This window comes from Sciurus carolinensis, chromosome 13, assembly GCF_902686445.1.
Source record: "Sciurus carolinensis chromosome 13, mSciCar1.2, whole genome shotgun sequence".
NCBI lineage: Eukaryota > Metazoa > Chordata > Mammalia > Rodentia > Sciuridae > Sciurus > Sciurus carolinensis.
In genome coordinates, this window is record NC_062225.1 from 66,010,852 (window position 1) to 66,027,574 (window position 16,723).

At 36.9% G+C, this 16,723-nt stretch overlaps 1 pseudogene; it reads left to right on the top strand.

Moving 5' to 3' along the window:
• The first annotated feature begins 434 nt into the window (after positions 1–434).
• LOC124963418 (AP-2 complex subunit mu-like) lies at positions 435–1,734 on the top strand (annotated as a pseudogene).
• The last annotated feature ends 14,989 nt before the right edge of the window (positions 1,735–16,723 follow it).

Consider the following 16,723-nt stretch of genomic DNA (forward strand, 5'->3'; position numbering starts at 1 on the left):
CAGCACAGGCATGTCTCCCTGAGGAAAAGTCTACCACGGTAACACCTAATCCCTCATTATGCTGAAACATGTTCAAAGAAAAGGTCCCAAGCAGAGAGTGGGAAATGTGGTGAGTGGTAGCACGAATGGATGTGAGGTGGAGAAAAGGGGCTGTCAGAGTATCATAGCTCATCAAGAGCAGGCACATCTGTCCAGACGCGGTGGTGCATACCTGTAATCCCAGCAACTAGGGAGGCCGAGGTAGGAGGACCCCAAGTTCAAGGCCAGCCTGGCAACTTATCAAGGCCCTAAACAACTTAGGGAGACCTTGTGTCAAAATAAAACATAAAGGGGCAGACATCTTGGGATCTGGAGAGTGGCTGGGCTGGCTCCGGGAGCCTGCAGACACCAGGTCAGTACTCAAAGCGATGGGCCGAGGAGACTAAGTTGCCACCATGATCGGAGGCTTATTCATCTATAATCACAAGAGGGATGCTCATCTGCCGGGTCTACCAAGGCGACATCGGGAGGAATGCAGTGGATGCCTTTGGAGGCAATGTTATCCGTGCGTGGCAGCAGGTTCGCAGCCCTGTTACCAACATCGCTGCACCAGCTTCTTCCATGTTAAGCGTTCCAACATCTGGCTGGCAGCTGTTACCAAGCCCAATGTCAACGCTGCCATGGTCTTCGAATTCCTCTATTAGATGTGTGACGTAATGACTGCTTACTTTGGCAAGATCAGTGAGGAAACATCAAGAACGATTCTGTGCTCATATATGAGCTGCTGGATGAGATTCTGGACTTCGGCTACCCACAGAACTCAGAGACAGGTGCATTGAAAACGTTCATCACACAGCAGGGCATCAAGAGTCAGCCTCAGACAAAAGAAGAACAGTCCCAGATCACCAGCCAGGTGACTGGGCAGATTGGTTGGCGGTGGGAGGGCATCAAAAATCGCCGGAATGAACTCTTCCTGGATGTTCTGGAGAGTGTGAACCTGCTCATGTCCCTACAGGGGCAGGTGCTGAGTGCCCACGTATCAGGCCGGGTGGTAATGAACTACCTGAGTGGCATGCCCAAGTGCAAGTTTGGGATGAATGACAAGATTGTCATTGAAAAGCAGGGCAAAGCACAGCCGAAGAGACAAGCAAGAGCGGGAAGCAATCAATTGCCATTGATGACTGCACCTTCCACCTATGTGTGCGACTCAGCAAGTTTGACTCTGAACGCAACATCAGCTTCATTCTACCAGATGGAGAGTTGAGCTCATGAGGTATCGCACCACCAAGGACATCATCCTTCCTTTTCGGGTGATCCCCCTTGTGCGGGAAGTGGGACGCACAAAATTGGAGGTCAAGGTGGTGATCAAGTCCAGCTTTAAGCCCTCGCTGCTGGCCCAGAAGATTGAGGTGGGGATTCCAACCCCCCTGAACACAAGTGGGGTGCAGGTGATCTGCATGAAGGGGAAGGCCAAGTACAAGGTCAGTGAGATCACCATTGCGTGGAAGATCAAGTGCATGGCAGGCATGAAGGAATCACAGATCAGCGCAGAGACTGAGCTTCTGCCCACCAACGACAAGAAGAAATGGGGCTCAAACCCCTATTTCCATGAACTTTGAGGTGCCATTTGTGCCCTCTGGCCTCAAGGTGTGCTACCTGAAGGTATTTGAACTGAAGCTGAACTACAGTGACCTTGATGTCATCAAATGGGTGCGCTACATTGGCTGCAGGGGCATTTATGAAAACCGCTGCTAGCTGCCCAGTGACAGTTAGCCCACCTCCCTACCCACCCTCTTCCGCAGGTCCAGGTGCCCCCAGCCACCACACACCAGTGTCTCCTCCCTTCTGCTTTGCTGCCTTTCCTTTGCACCAGCCCCTGAGTCTAGGTCTGAACCACCTGCATCGCAAGTGGGACTGGTGGAGCGGTCCCTGGGCTCCCTGGGAAGGGTGGTTTCTGGGACTCCTGCTCTTCCCAATTCATCTGTCTGTCCTGGCCTAGTGCCAGGCTGAGTGCTGTGACCAAAGCCAGGTGGTCCCGTTCTTCCCCACCCCTGTGGCCACACCTCTGGAGTGGGAGGGTTGGCTGCCCCTCACCTCAGAGTTCCCCCAAAGGCCAGTAATGCATCTCCAATCCTCAGTCCCTATTCTGCTTTGGAATAGTGTGAGCTTCATTTTGTACGAGTGTGACTTCGTCCAGTGATAGACCCAATAAACTCTGTAGAGCGGAAAATAAATAAAAAAACAAATACAACATAAATAGTCTGGGGTATAGCTCAGTGGTAAAGTGTCCCTGGGGGTTAATCCCTAGTATCAAAACAGAAGGAGGAGGAGGAGGAGAAGAAGATGAAGAAGAAGAAGAGCAGGTACACCTCAGTCGTAAACTGATGGCCTGCTCAACAGTATTCGTGTATCTGTGGACTGACTGAAGCCTCGGGACAGCCCCAGAGTCAGCATTACACTTGCCAGGTACAGGTACAGAACGGACACTTGCTCTTTCATTAGATGAATATGGTGAAGGGAGATGATCTTGGAACCGTAAATTGCACCAATACAGAACAGATTTTGAAGAAAAAAAAATACAGTAAGAAATAGCAGGGAGTGACAGTGAAAAGAAAGGGGATGATTTTAGAGCTGGTCTAAGTAGACAGGTTGTGAAATCCTGTTAAATCACACTATGTTAAATGTAAATAAAATAACCCAATGCACAGTGTTTGATAAAGTCAAATTGCTGGACATCCTGAACCCTGCAGGGTAGCCAGACCAACTGAGAGACAAGCTGATAAGAAGCACCACTGCAAAAGACATAGCCTATGTGTTTTAGGAAAACAAGTATATTTTCCAGAACTTTATTGAGGCAGAAATTAGGAAGCATAGAAAATAAAACTTCCAATAAAATGGTGAAGTTTCTGAGAAGAGAAAGAGAGTAATAAAACTCTGAAATGTGGATGTTGCCCTACCATATGGAATCATCAAACATCTCATTTGTCATTTACCTAATGTCACATCCCTTTCTGTGCAGCCTGGAACATAAAGAAGAACCTGATACATTTTAATTTTTCACAGATAATTTGTATTCTCCTCAGATATATGTAAAGATGTGGATGGCATAACAATTTAGTAACTATTAGAAACATAATAGTCACTCCAAACAAATTATTAAAGGGGTATTGTTATTGTGTAACCTACTTTAGCTACTACATGAAGTACCTCACTTTTATCATTCAAATTGATTTAAAACAATCCCTTGAATAGAAGATATTATTTCCCACATTGCAGAGGAGGAAATCGATGTTTAGTAAATTGCTGAAAGTTTTACAAATAAGAAGCAGCATAGTAACTACTTTGGTGAACTTTTAAAACCACGCTCTTTGTCTCCCACTTTATAACTCATGCTAATTCTTTTCACAAAACTAAAATTGTGACAAAGTTAAAAATAATGGATAATTTAATCCAGAAAAATGTAAGAGTGTGTAATAAATACGAATAAATGGTGAATCAGAGTTACTGACCTGCTGCTCTCATGGTCTAGAGTGTCATGGATTTCTCTCCCTCCGAACTCTCAAACACACACCTCTGCTAAAACCTGGTTGATGAACATCAAACAGATTAAAAAAACTTCAGGAATTCCATAGGCAGGAAGAAAGAAACAATGAAAATAAGTTCAAGAAATGAATTCATGTCAACTCACCAAGAAGGGAAGTTCATGTCAACTTACCAAGAAGGAAGGTTCGCTGGGCCAGCCCACTCTTGGTATTTAGAGTTATTCATGTTGGAGAATAGATGGTAGCATGCCTTGAGTTTTCACTCACTGAGATGGACTGACTATGAGAATGTTGGAGATAGTGGAGCCATAGACCTAGTGGCAAGGTCTGTGGAAATACGATTGCAAGTATGGGCTTAGAGTGTGAGTGACAGCTATTGGCAGTGAATGTCCAACCACTTCTTATTGATAGCTGGATGCCAGCAATGACAAACCAAGCACAACAGGCTACTATTTCACCAACAAGACAGGAAGTTAAAAAACAACCCCCCTAACAGACATTATTTATTCTCCAGGGATTTATTAGGCATAATGAAGACAGTCAGTCAGTAATTTTTCAGCCTTTTCGTTTCAGGAGGAGGTAATGAATTTTAATTAGTGAAGAAGACAGCTTTTCACTAAGGAGAAGAAACTGAAGAAAACAAGAGCATCATTGTGCACCGAGGATAATGGTAAAGCACGTAATGTCCCTTATTAAGGCTGAATTGATGGGCAAAACTCTTTACCCTCCTCTGTTGTGTAACATACAAATAAAAACCCAAACTAGAAAACTGTTCCATAGATGGTGAGAAGGATGGAAAGTGCCACTAAGGTTGAAAAACAAATTTTTCTAGATCACAAGGTAGTTAAGACACTGATCATCACTCTTAACCAATTGTAATTGAAGGTGACACTTATTCAACAATGTTTGTTCTGCTTACTGAACATTCTGGCAGTCCTCTTTACACTCAAGAACTGATAGGTTGCAACTATATGAGACAGGAATTTCTCCACCCCACCCCAAGTGTCTTAATTGGCTTCGAATGCCCTTGCGTTCACTTTCGGGGAGGATTTGGAGAGGGAAGTAGACACAAAGGCGAGATATAGTTGGCTTATTGTTAGCCAAATCTTTTTCCTCACCTGCTAACAGAGCATAAATGTGCATGTGTCCAAGAGTATATAGAGGAGAAACATGAATTACAGTATTTTGAGATCAAAAGTTGATTTTGGTTTGGTGTTTCAAGGATCCTTCAAGTGGTGGATAATAAGATAACTTTTTGTGGCATTGTTCAAATATATTGAAAGTCCTTGCAATATTCTTCTTGAGGACGCTGGGCCTCTTTGTAAAAGCTACCTTTGCTAATGGGGTTTTCACTCTGGGAGAAGAACTTGTCCATAAACGAATGGAAGTCTATGGACCCTAAGAATAGCAGAGCAAGTACAGCTTTGCTTTAGTGCACAGATAATAACTCACATGCAAATGAATTATGAGAGATTATTCTTCAGTGATGCCAGTGGAGGAGACTGGTGGGCCCCTGTACATTCATGGCCTCCACCATGAGTATCTGGCTAACCTAAATGAGAACACTGAATACTCCCTGATAGGCCCATAAAAGATGATGCATATGAGCTCTCTTTTCAGGAGCAGTCTGACAGAATAAATCATGGCCTCTGGCCTATGTTACTGCTGTAATCTGAACAGAAAAGTTAAACATGAATACTTCCAAGTTCTACAGGAGGTGGAAGAGTCCCTCCCATCTCCTTTTCCGCTCTATAAATTTCAGTGTGCAATGACTGGATAGAAAAGAGCTGTACATTTTTCTCATATGGAATAGGGACCTTCTGTTCTATGCCTCTCGATGAAGTTTTGATATTGATTATGTAGGAGGTAATGATAAAACTTAATTGATAATTCTGCATAATCTTTATTGCCTCTAATGCTGTGCTGGATTAGCCTAATAGAAACTGTTCTCAGAAACCAGGAAATTGGAATTGGTCTTTAAAAATGTAAAACAATAAATTAGTGGTTTTCATTCTTCCTTCCTCTCTTTCTCTCTCTTTCTTGCTTCCTTCCTTCCTTCCTTCCTTCCTTCCTTCCTTCCTTCCTTCTTTCCTTCCTTCCTTTCTCTTTCTCTCTGATACTGAAGATTGAACTAGTGGGACTCTACCACTGGACTACATTCCCAGCACTTTTTAAATTTTATTTTGAGATGAAGTTGCCCAAGCTAGTCTTAAACTTGTGATCCTAATGTTTCAGCCTCCTGAGTTGCTGGGATTACAGACACGGGCCTCCACGCCCAACCTATTGTAGTGGTTTTGAAGTTACAGTTCAAAGTTCACTGGTGAGCCAAGAAGATCTCCCTAATGCTTTATCTATTTATTCAAATCTACACAACTTTTTTAAAAAATTAAATAAATATACACACACACATGTACACACACATACATATAGTGTACAAAGTGTATAATTTCATTTAGGTCTTTTGGACTTAAGACTAAGGGCTAGTTACTTTGGATACTAAAAGTTGGTGTGCATAAATTAAAATTAGCTCATTAATGGAATTTGACAATGATGTGATGGTTTGTCTTGATTGTCAACTTGCTTGATTTGAGAGATTCCTGGGAAATTAGTAAAGCACACTTCTTGGTACTTCTGTGAGGTTGTTTCCAGAGATGATTGGCATCAGGTGGATTAGTGAACTGGGGGGGAAGACCCTCTCTGAATGAGAGTGGCAACTTGCAAAGTTGGGGGACCCAGAGGGAACTAAAAGGAAAAAGGAGGAAGCTCCCCAGAATACGTGAGCTGAATTCTTCTTGAGTAGGTGCCATTTTTGCTGCTGCCATTATCCATGGATATCAATTCCCACTTCTTCAGTCTTTGAATGTGAAATCCACCAGTGACTTCCAGGGCCTTTTGAGCCTTCAGTCTTGGACTGGGGCCACAACATTTGTCCCTCTTGTTCTGAGGTTTCCAGAATTTTGGACTGAGCAGCTATTGGTTTCTCTGGTTTTACAGCCTGCAGATGGCCATTATGGAACCATCCAGATTCTGCTCATCTAAGTCAATCTAATAAATGCCCTTTTATAAATTTTGTATATATACAAATACATAGATATAAATATTGGTTCTGTTCCTCTAGAGAACAATAACTAATACAGATGGTAACCTAATATTCCATTAAAATAAGTAATTGCAAGGTTCCTACTAAAATACATTCATTTATATAGTTGGAATTCTTGTAATTTTCTGCAAAGTATCAGTATATATTTAATTGTGACCTTCATAAGCTACTGGTTTCACTTCAGAATGATCAACTATGGTTAGTTTACCACTTCTTCATTGGCACTTTGAGAAAGGCAGTTCTTATTTGGGCACATTTGTCCACTGCATTGCAAAACTTTTTCCATCTTTATCCTTTCTTCCATGTAAATGCCAACGATGCTTCCTAGAGAGTGCGATTCCTCTAAATTACCCCCAATCATTCCCAACTGTCTTCTAAATGAGATTTATTGTCCCTTAAAAGTATTTTTACCATTAATATCAATAAAATTTGTAATGTGTTATTTACTTAACCTCAATATATACCCAGATAAGCTTGAACCCTTTATTTTCTAACAAAATATATATAAGGGACGATAGCCTCTTTAGAAATAAGGTCTTTACAAATGTATTCAAGTTGAGTTTACACTGAATTAGGATAGATCATAGTACAATATTACTGTTATAAGAAAAGAAAAAAAGGATACAATGAGATAATGTCATGTGATAATAGACAGAGATGGGAGTGATAAATATGCAATTGCAGTGATACCAAGGGTGTGGGCAACCACCAGAAGCTGAGAAGAGGCAAAAGGAACACCTGGTCTCCTGGTCTCTAGTTAATGCTAACTCCTTGATTCCATACTTCTAGTGTTCAAACCTGGGAAAGAGCAAATTATCTTCTTTAACTACCAGGTTTATAGTAATTTGTCATGGCATCCCTAGAAAACTAATACAGAGTTGTTAGGAGACTTCTCTGTCTATCCCATACCATATCTGTTAACCAGGACAAGTAGAATTGTTTGAACAACAAGTTAATATTTATAAAGCACTTGAACCTATATATTATAGGTAATATATGGTTATCACATAATTAGAATGGCATGTATTAATTATATACAGCTTAGGTAGGTGAATTAAACAAAATATCATTATTTCTATTTCAAGGATAATTTTGTTTTAATAAGCCAATATTGGCAAACTCTCTCATGTGCAAAATCCAGAACACCTGCTTTGTAAATAGTTTGTTTTTATTTTTTCAGTAGAGGCGAGCAATTGTCATAGAAGTTGTGTGACTCACAAAACCTAAAATATTTACCATCTGGACCTTTAAGGAAAAGTTTGCAAACTCGTGTTATTGACTCTAAAATTTGTTATATATGCTCTTTATTGTTCTATTTTTAAATTAATAAGTCATTTATATATGTTACTAGTCACAGGTTTCTTGCAGTTTCTTTTTCCAGTATTATTTGAGCTCTATTATAACTCGAGGTAGGAGTGACTAGGATATGTGGCTTCTGGGTCACTTATCCCACATAAGTTCACAAAAATTAAGTGTTTAAGGCCACTAATTAAGGTATATTTATTAGAACTGATGACTAAGTAAGAACTAAAATAATACATTTTTATTGTCTGCACATTTGCTAATAGGGCTTTATGTGATAATGACTCATGAAAGTTTAGTGAACTTCTAACTAAAAACTACATTTTCCTATTGAGAACCACTTTTCTTTAAAAGCAATTTTTCAAGGTATTGATTCTCATATCTAATACTGCTGAATGAATTAAACAAAGCAGTAAAGTAAAAGTAATGACCCCAAACTCAAGGGTACATTTATAAAGTGCAAATTAGCTGCTCTTAAAAGCAAGAGCATGGGCGATATAATCATTGGGTGGGATTTATCTGGGCCATCATGCTCAGTGTTTGCTAGAGTGATCCAGGTCCTGTCCCCAGAGAGCTAAGAATCCACCCCTTTGTGACTTCAAGGGCATGCTGATCTTGTTGCTGGCATGGCTGGCTTTTAAGCTCTTACCACACATTGTCCTTTCTAACCCAGAAGAGAGTGGAAGTTCTGGATTGAGGGTCTGTTTCTACACAGGCATTCGATTTGTTCCCGATTTCAAAATTCATGGGTGAAAGGCAAGACAATTGTAATAGTTTCTTTCTCCTACAAATGCAATGCTTTGTGAAGCTGATCATTTTTGTAAGATTTGTTAACTCCTTCTAAGTTTCTGTTTCTGGTAAAAAAAAAAGAACAGAATATTGCCTTATATTTTAGGACAGCTTGACCAACTCTAGGTCATCTAAGGTCAAGAAAACTGTAAATATCAAAATACTTGGAGATAACTTGAAGTTTCTATTTATTCTTTTGAGAACTGGAGAATTTGAAGACCTAATTAAGCATCAATGCCTTTTGAGAGATTATTCAAAATCTTTGTAAGGCCTGAGACTCACATGGTAACAGATTTTATTTGTGGAAAGTTTATCAGTAGTCATTTGAAACTATTTTAGCCTACTGTCCAAAGGCCCTTATCCAAATCAGGTTCACTTCAAGATTCTTTATTCAACAAACATTTTTTGAGGACTTTCTAATTAGTAGACCCTGTGCTAAATTCTATGGTAAAGAGAAAGAGAAAACTAAAATGACAAATTTAAGTAAAAGTTTTAGAAGGTGTCTAAGTATCTCAGAAATAAAAGTAGGAAGATTTGTCTGATTGCTAAGATAGGGTAGTGAGTTGGAATTTTAAATAGGATAACCAGGGAGGGCTTCACTTTGAAGATGGGTCATTAATCAAACATTATTTGATGACATCCTTGTGCCCACAGCTCTTAAAGACAAATTTGGACTCTGTTTCTAACTCAACTAAGTTATTCATAAAAGTAGCACTTGTTTTTATAGAAGTTATAAAACTTAAACCCCTCTATCAAAATAAGCTTCTATAAGGATTTGTCACGGAAATGGTTAGTAATCAGAACATTTTGAAGATGTTAGTAATGGAATCAAATTGAAGGAAGATGTTTCTGATGCTGGAGTGGAGACTCCAGTCTCTCTTCCCAGATCTAGAGACACAGCTTCCTCCATTATGCATTTAAGTTACTATAAAAATATGCATACAACCTAAGTCAAAACTATGTGATTTGGTCGTTATGCTAATATAACTTCAAGAAGAATCTCACAAATGGAACGAAACATCAGAATGGCAGATGAAAGCCAAAGTGCCACTTTTAAGACTGATTAAATTTAATTTTGATCATGTAGTAAAGTAGGAAGCCATATGGCCTGAAACCCAGAATTGTAGAGACCATGCAGCAATCAGGGCAAAGTGGTAAAGAAGCAGAAAGGCACTTCATAGGCAAGAGCAATCATACTCAGAGAATGATATTTCAAAAATATATCTTGTTTTCAGAAAGAAGTTGCATGAGAAAAGAGCAGAGACAATGAAAATTAGCGTAGTTCCCTGAGGACATAACAGTTAAGGACAAGCCAAGAAATGCATGTGGAGCAATACTTTTGGAAGCAAAATGAAATGGGTGAAGTGTAGAATAAGACAATAAGAATGGGAAGAACATTGTTATCCTAGAACATTCTGGAGATTGGCTATTCTTAGACAAGAAACTTAAACAAATGTTCAATGATTTTTTTTTATTCAACTTTATTAGAGCAACAAATGAAATATACAGATTCAATAAAGCATATTAAAAAGTGTGTGTGTTTCCATGTATCAGAGAAGGGTGAGTTTAAATGATAAATAGTAATGATCTTGAAAACAAAATAGAGAATATATAAATAGATAACAATGGCTAAGAATAATGATGCCTACCTTTTCCTAAGGCTCCTAAGTAAACTGTGTCACATATGGTAGAGTCTTGTGAATCCATTTAAATCACTGGATAAATTGAATATGGTAGTTCTGTTTTAAGAAAAAGAGCATTTAGAAATAGAAATCAGTTAAGTATGTGCAAAAGGAGAATCATAAATGCCAAAATAGGTAGAAGTTGAACTGTCTGCCTGATAAACTAAATTTAAGATTCAGATAGGATTAAAGGATTAAAATGACTCAGAGGTTAAAAGTGTCACAGTGTACTGGGAAAAAAAAAAAAAAAACAATTAGACTTCTCCAGAGATACATTAGACAAGAATGTTTGATGATTCATCTTCATAAATTAATGAGTTTCTAATAAGAAATTTAAATAAGAGCAAGTTGACAGAAAAAAGTAGCATTTTGAAGAGTGCATTGCAAGATTTTAAAGACAGCCTGAATCTGTGAAGAAAGTGCACCACATAAATATAATTATTTCCTTTTCCCTGAAATTAGCATTTGGTAATTTCATAAGAAATCAGAAATACCAGTCATCTTGGTGCCTTAAGTCTGTGTTTGTTATCTCCTTTCCCCTCCTCCTGTCCTTCCTCCTCCTCATCTTTTCCTTGTCCTCCCCCATGATAACTTCTCTGCAAGTTATCATGTTCCATCTTTGTGAGAATCATAATTAGAGAACAAAACTGCTAAAGTGTGCCTGGATAACTTAAGTGCTGTCAGGAAAGAAAAAAGTTAATGACTGCAAGAACATGTTTACTCTTAAAATTTCCTGCTCTTGAAATTTTATTTTAAAAATCAATTATGCATTCATGGGAGAAAGAAAGAAACAAACAAAAAAACTGGTGTAGCTTTCATCCTTGTATAGATTCTTTGTACCGAAACTAAACCCTATGAGTCTAATGAAGGAGAGTATGGTTGGGTTTTTCTTAGTTTGTGTCTACATAGATGGATGGATAAATAGATAGAAAATCTGGATAAACTGACTTTTGTTGGTTATTCATATTTCAAATAACCCCTCCAAATTTACAAGTGGGTTGTGTTTTCTTTTTTTTTTAATTGTATGCATTGATGAACAGAAATTAATTGGATGAAATCAATATGTTTTGTTTGTTGATGGTTGGTGTTTCAAGCATCTTATTTAAAAACAATAAGGATGTGATGTTAGTCTCCTATGCTTTGAATTTTTGCATTGTCCCACCTTTAAAACATACTACTACATTTTATGAATTTTTTCCTTATCTATGTTCCATATGAAAGGTTCAACTTTTTTCACATAGAAAACTAGTTCTAGAATCATTTATTGAAAAATATTATTCTCTTTCTCTGTGTCTTAATAGTACCTGTAGTGAGTGAGTTGTTCTCTTCATAAACACCAAATACATTTGTGTCATTCCACAATGTCTGAATTTATTAAAGAATGATAAATTCACAGATGTTACCACTTTCAAGGGCAGAAGTTCCCCTAATATTTGCAGGTCACTTGATAGCCAAAAGACAGGCTATCATAAGTTCTTTTATCCCAATATTAATTTCTAAAATATATAACTCAAGTCACACATCATAAGTTACAAAATAATATATGTAGTTTACAGAAATGCTAAGAAAGGGTTCAGACAGCCACAGGGATTCAAGAGTCTGAGAGCAAAGTCAGAAAGTAGATAGGAACACAAGGAATCACTGTGGATGTTCAGATAGTATTAAGAACCAGCTAAAAAACTTGTCTAGGGTGCAGAGCTGTCAAAGGGCAGGAACTTATGTTGGGCCAAGGACCAAATGAACGGCAGTGTCAGAGTATCAGCTTGGAGCAGCTGCCTAAGATAATAGCTTGACATGGACTGTATGTGGTCATCCGGGGCCAGAAAAAAATTGTGCTCTGCTAAAGTCCAAGGACAGAGAACAGAGATTTGGAGGTTAGACATTTGACAATTTTCTTTCTTTCTTTCTTTTTTTTTTTTTTTTTTTTTTTTTTTTATCTTTCTTTCTTTCATACTGGGGAATTGAATCCAGGGGTGCTTAACCACTGAGCCACATTAATTTTTTAATTATTATTACTATTTTTTGAGACAGGGTCCTGTTAAGTTGCTTAGGGTCTTGTTAAGTTGCTGAGACTGGCCTCTGGCCTCAAACTTGCAATCCTTCTTCCCCAGCCTCCTGAGTTGCTGGGATTACAGGATGTGCCACCATATCCAGCAACTGTGATGATTTTCCTGGGTAAGTCTAATGACAGGGAGTGACCAGGTGATGGGGTGAGGGCACTGCCAACAACCATATCTAGTCTCAGAGTGCTCCTCATTTTATGGCCTTAAGTGAGGGGTTTGCTTCATTCTGTGGACTGGTATATTTGATAAGCTCATGATCCTGTGTTTTCTGACATGAGTTTGGTAAACTCATACATCCATGTGCTTCTGATTAATTTGATAAGTTCACAGGTTACCATTTTTATTAGCACAATTAATTTATCAGTTTATGCCTTATGGTTCTGCCAGGCAGATGGTGATTGTTTACTTGTACAAATAAGGTGAGACTCATCATTCCACCTCATCACTTAAACTCAAAGGAGAACTCCTATTTATAAAATGGAGTGACACAGGTTTAGGTATTGTCAGGGAACTGCTGTTCTGCACATCACGGAGTAACTCAGCCTGCTCTCCACAGGACCTGGTCATGAACTCAGGTTTATTTATGGATTTTATTTTCTGTTTCATGATGCATCTTCCTATCCTTGTACTAATACTACTTTTTAAAAAATATTGTAGTTAGCAAAACTTGACATCTGCTAGTACACTAGTGAACAACACCATTGTAGTCTTCTACCAGTATTATTCCCCATCAAGATCACTTTTACCATCTGCATGTGTATAAATTTTGGAATCATGGTGACATTTTAGCTATATCTGTTGAGAAGTAGTGAATAAATGTCATTTTCACAATATTAATTTCTTCTATTCTTGAGCATACATATTTCTCAATTTCTTTAGGCCCTCTTTAATTTCTTCCAGAAACACTTTGTACTTACTACATAGATTTCTTGCATTTCATTCATTATTATTATTCCTAGGTGTTAGATAATTTTGGTGATCCTCTAAATGGATTTGATGCACCACTTAATTTTCTAAAAAAATTTATTTCTTCTATAGAAACCATTTTTATTAACCCAATTCTAATACTTTATATGGAATTTTTGAATTTCACCTACTTTTAAAAAACTGCACAACTGCATCACAAAAATAATCTTTTACTTTGAATTTTTTAATTTTAATGTTACTAACAAGATTATCTAGTACAGCATTTAGTTCAAGTGGCAATAGGCAGTTTTTTGTCTTTTTCTCAATATTGAGGACATTTTCAATAATTTTTCATAGATATCCATTGTTTTTTCTATATCTACTGAAAGATTTCATTTGTACTAATTTGGAAGCATCATTTTGTTTTAAAATATTAAGCCCTCAAGCCCTCATTCTTTTTTTTTTTTCTTTTTTTTTTTTTTTTTGCAGTGCTGGGGATTGAACCCAGGGCCTTATGCTACCAACTGAGCTATATCCCCAGCCCAAGCCCTCATTCTTAACTGGAAGATAAACAGCTTGGCTATTTTCTTTTTATGAATTATGAAGTTAAATTTGCTAATGATTTACTAAAGAATTTTGTGCCTTTTTTCATGAAAAATATTTGATGAATTTACTGGTGAGGACATGTTTGTGTGAGATTTTCATGTTAAAAAGGAATTAATTATGAACTGAATTTATTTAACAAATACAGAGTTTTTTCAAGCTGTGATTTTTGTTCATCAATAGAAAACTTTGTTTTTTCAAGTAATTTCATCTTAATTTTCAGATAAACTTTTATTTCATCTTAACTTTAAAATAACAGCATAGTCTTCCTTATAATATTCTTCTAATATGTTTGCAATGACTGTAGGATTTTAAATAATGTTCTCCTTTCCTTGTTTATACAGTTTGCTGTATTCCTCATTTTATTTTGTCAGTTTAGGTAAAGGTTATTTTAATTTGGAAGATTAGAAAAAGCATTCTATTCTGGCAGATGCAGACTTATATCAGAGAATGCAGATTGGCTGGCCAAGTGTTGGCCAACAGACTGATTTGGTATTGTGGAGAGTAGATGAAATACACAGAGATGCATCCTGACCATCCACTTACTATATGATTCTATTCCTAAAATATATAGTAAAATATATAGTAGAAACTTGAAAGCAACTAATAGTTCTAAAGACCTCTGTCACAGAAGTTCCCTTATGCATGCTATGACTGTCTCCAATATCTATTTCATAATGAGCATTTGATGGTTTGCTTGCTGGAGATTTCTTGACATATGCACTGAAATAAAATATAAACTCAAAGTCTATGCTGGTGTTATCAAGAAAATTCATATTTCTCATGTTTACCAGTAGAAGATAACTCATGATGATCAACTTAAATTGTGTGACAGACGACTGAGCACATACACACACAGTTTGATATTTAGAGACTAAAGCGTGTTACATAATAAATGGAAACTGGGAGGAAAATACCAAATTTTCAAAATTCTGACTATATGTATGAAGCATTAAGCTATGCAGTTAAATGAAAGTAATATTTTTTTTCTTAGCCAGATCATGATGTGTTATGTTTTGTTAGTATTCATGTAGATTTATGACATATAAGGTCATATTCTTTAGTCACAAAATAAACATATATATGGATTATGCTTACATTGTTAAAGTATAAAAGTAACTTCAGAGTACTCCATAGGTGCTCAATAAAATCCTGAAATGGGATTATTCTTTAGAGATTGATCAGATAATTTTATGGATGAAGTAAGATTTAAATAGCTACCTATCAATTTCGTTTAAACTTAATGTGTAATAGAAAAAAAATTCCTGATAAGGGCATAATCCTTATATACTTCTATAACTTACAAGTTATTGGACATAATGTTTGCAAACAATCTTGTCTCTTTTCTCATTATTTGGCTAGAGGATGAATATGGAAGAAATAATTGTAATGATTTTACATAGAAAAAATTATATTACTGCCCGTACACGTGAGGGTATGTGAATGTGTGGAATTCTTTTTAGCCAGTTTTCAATCAGGAAGTGACTCATAATACCACAAAGATTCAAAGTGGACCATCAATCATCATAGTACTCAATACTGTCAGAAAAGTTGATGTCCTCAAATTATGTAATATATGCATATTTCAGAAATTGATTTTAGTAAGAAATGAAGAAGAAGTCCTTACAATCAAATCACTAATTCACTTATTTTGTAATAAATTTGGATAGTGCCACTGGAAATCACAAGAAAAGACAAAATCAGATTAAACATATCTCATTTAAAAATGAATCAAGGAACTGGGTTTTAGCTAAGGGGTAGAGACTTGCTTAGCATATCTGAGGCTCTAGGTTTGATCTTCAGTACTACACACATGTGTGTGTGCGTGCATGCAAAAAAAATAAAAAATAAAAAATAATTAATTAATGAGTCAGAGACTAATTAGATGTATAATAATAGCTATCATGGGTGAGATCAATATTTCAATTCTGTGTGCATAGATGACATTAATATGAATAGGAACTGGTAGGAAATATGATTTATGTGGAAGTTGATGAATTAGTGTGAGAATTGTTCATTTGAGAAATATTTGTTAAACATGTCCATGCTGAGAAATGTGTTTATTTATAGAAATACCTAGGGAGAATAGCCTTGAGATCCTTTCTTTCTAATTAAGGAAATCAGGTCATTATAGATAAGTTACAATGAAATGTGATCGTTCATAATAGAATAAGTGTAAAAGGTTGAACAAGCATAAGTTGAAATTGAGGTCAAGGTATGATGTTTGTTCAAAGTCAGAATTGCAGGCATTCCAACAGAAAGTTTTAAAATATCTATTATAATAACATATAATTTTAAAACTGTCACTCAGATAAAGGTAAAGATATCAGGATAAATATTTGAGAGTCATAATTTCAAAAGCATACCTGTAGCTGTGAATATTCATTAGATGTTTGAAATAATAAAAGAAGAGGATTCTTTATACTGGGGTATAGTCGCCTTTTGGGAGGGAAGTTAGGAAGTATCCTCAAACGAAATAACAAAAAAGTGAGGTTAAGGTGGAACCATAAAAATCAAAAGGGGTTAGAGAAGACCTAGAAGCCACGAGGAAAGTAAATTTCAAGTAGAAGTTAAACTTCAGCACTAAATGCTTCAGATAGATAAGAATGAATAAAGTGGAAAGAACCTCAAATATCCAATGATGTATTTTATTTGCAGAATTTATCCCAGACAGTTCAAAGGAAGCGATTATAATGAAAGGAGTATGTACAAATATCTGGGTAGAGTTAGAAAAGAAAAGGGAGACGGCAAGGTATC